At 35.5% G+C, this 2,843-nt stretch overlaps 1 non-coding gene across 1 annotated transcript; it reads right to left on the minus strand.

The window, feature by feature from the left end:
* Positions 1 to 2,491: 2,491 nt before the first annotated feature.
* LOC111541695 lies at positions 2,492 to 2,621 on the minus strand. The gene has a single exon (XR_002731354.1). It is a non-coding gene; the product is annotated as a small nucleolar RNA SNORA31 (small nucleolar RNA).
* Positions 2,622 to 2,843: the final 222 nt, after the last annotated feature.

The following is a 2,843-nucleotide window of genomic DNA, read 5'->3' on the forward strand; positions in this document are numbered from 1 at the left end:
TATGTAAAAGTCCTCAAAAAACCAAAACACTTGCAAACCAAATCCAGCAGCACATGAAAACCTATTTCATCATGCTCAAATAGACTTCATCTCTGGGATACAATGTTGGTTCAACATATGCAAATCAATAAATGTGATTAACCACATAAACAAAACTAAAGACAAAAGCCACATGCTCATCTCAATAGAGGCAAAAGAAGCTTTTAATCAAATTCAACACCCCTTCATGTTAAAAACTCAATAAACTAAGTGTGGAAGGAACATACTTCAAAATAGTAACAGCAATCTATGACAAATCCACAACCAACATCATACTGAATGGTCAAAAGCTGGAAGCATTCCTTTTGAATATTGGCACAAGACAAGAATGCTCTCTCTTACCACTCCTATTCAACATATCGTTGAAAGTTCTGGCCAGATCAGTCTGGCAAGTGAAAGAAATAAAGGGCATCCAAATGGAAAGTGAGAAACTCTAAATATATCTCTTTGTAGATGACATGATTGTAAATCTAGAAAACCCCATAGTTTCAGTCAGAAAACTCCCTCAGCATGGTACTGGTATAAAAACAGTCACATAGAAAAAATGGAACAGAATGTAGAGCCCAGAAAAAAGGCAGCACACCTATGACCATCTGATCTTTGACAAAACTGACAAAAACAAGCAATGGGCCTCCTGAAACTATTCCAAAAAATTGAAATGCAGGGACTCCTCCTTAACTCATTCTATGAGGCCAGCATCATCCTGATATCAAAATCTGGCAGAGATACAACAAAAAAGGAAACTTCAGGCCAATATTCTTGATATACATTGATGCAAAAATCCTCAACAAAATACTTGAAAACCAAATCCAGCAGCACATCAAAAAGCTTATCCACCACAGTCAAGTAGGCCCTGGGATTCTAGGTTGGCTCAACATATGCAAATCAATAAGTGTGATTAATCACATAAACAGAACTAAAGACAAACAACCACATGATTATCACAATAGATGCAGAAAAGATTTTTGATAAAACTCAACATTCCTTCACATAAAAACCCCCCCAATAAACTAGGTATTGAAGGAACATACCTCAAAATAATGAGAGCCATCTATGGCAAATCTACAGCCAGCATCATACTGAATTGGCAAAAGCTGTATGCATTCCCCTTGAAAACTGGCATAAAACAAGGATGCCCTCTCTCATCACTCCTATTCAACATAGCATTTGAATTTCTGGCCAGGGCAATTAGGCAAGAGAAAGAAATAAAGTGTATTCAAATAGGAAGAGAGGAAGTCAAACTATCTCTCATTGTGGATGACATGATCCTCTATCTAGAAAACTCCATTATCTCGGCCCAAAGTCTTCCTAAGCTGATAAACAACTTCAGCAAAGTCACAGGATCCAAAATCAATGTGCAAAAATCACTAGCATTCCTATACACCAAAAACAGTGAAGGCAAGAGTCAAATCATGAATGATATTCCATTCACAATTGCCACAAAAAGAATAAAATACCAAGAAATACAGCTAATAAGGCAGGTGAAAGATTTCTACAAGGAGAATCACAAACCACTGCTCAAATAAATCTGAGATGACATGAACAAATGGAAAAACATTCCATGTTCATGGATAGGAAGAATCAATATCGTGAAGAATCTACTATTCCCCTTAAACTACCATCAACATTCTTCACAGAATTAGAGAAAACTATTTTAAAATTCATATGGAATCAAACAAGAGCCTGAATATCCAAGGCAATTCTAAGCAAAAATAGCAAAACAAACAAACAAACAAAAAGCAAAAACAAAGCAGGAGGCATCACCCTACCTGACTTTATACTACAGGGATACAGTAACCAAAATAGCATAGTACTGTTAAAAGAACAGGCACATAGACTAGTGCAACAGAACAGTGAACTCAGAAATAAAACTGCACACCTACAACTATCTGATCTTTGACAAACCTGATGAAAACAAGCAATGGGAAAATGATTCCCTGTTCAAGAACTGGCTAGCCATATGCAGATAATTAAAACTGGACCCCTTCTTTATACCATATAGAAAAATTAATTCAAGATGGAGAAAACACTTAAATTTAAAAACCAAATCTATAAAAACCAAATCTATAAAAACCTTGGAAAACAATCTGGGCAATAACATTCAGGACATAGGCACTGGCAAAGATTTCATGAAGAAGGCACCAAAAGCAATTGCAACAAAAACAAAAATTGACAAATGAGACCTAATTAAACTAAATATCACCTGCATTGCAAAATAAACTATCAACAGAATAAACAGAAAACCTACAGAATGGGAGAAAATTTTTGTAAATTATGCATCTGACAAAGGTTTAATATCTAGAAAAATGGAACAGAATGTAGAGCCCGTTGCTTGTTTTTGTCAGTAATTGCCAAATTTGTTACTGTAAAAACAAAAACTACATTAATATTTTTCAAACATTACATTGCAAAAATTACATTAACATTAACATAGCCTACATTTCTAGGCTATAGATGTATTCCCCAATTCAATCTGGGCCGCCACAAAGACAGACAGAAAGTGTAGGGATTTTTCTTTAGCATCCTAGTGCAAACCAAAACACATAACAATATTAACCTTGAAGGTAAATGTAAATGGACTAAATGGTCCAATTAAAAGACACACTGGTGCAGGGGCCATTGAAAATAATATGCTAAGAATAGATAAGGCTCAAGGACAGTATCTCTAGCTAGTCGCACTTTTAATGAACTCCAGTAGTCAAGGACACTATCTCTAGTTGAACTTTTAATGAACTCTAGTAGGCGCCAAGAAGGCGGACAAATAAGAAAAAGTTTAGAGACAAGGAACTAAGCAGAAGGTTACA

The sequence above is a fragment of the Piliocolobus tephrosceles genome, chromosome 4 (genome assembly GCF_002776525.5).
Source record: "Piliocolobus tephrosceles isolate RC106 chromosome 4, ASM277652v3, whole genome shotgun sequence".
Classification (NCBI taxonomy): domain Eukaryota; kingdom Metazoa; phylum Chordata; class Mammalia; order Primates; family Cercopithecidae; genus Piliocolobus; species Piliocolobus tephrosceles.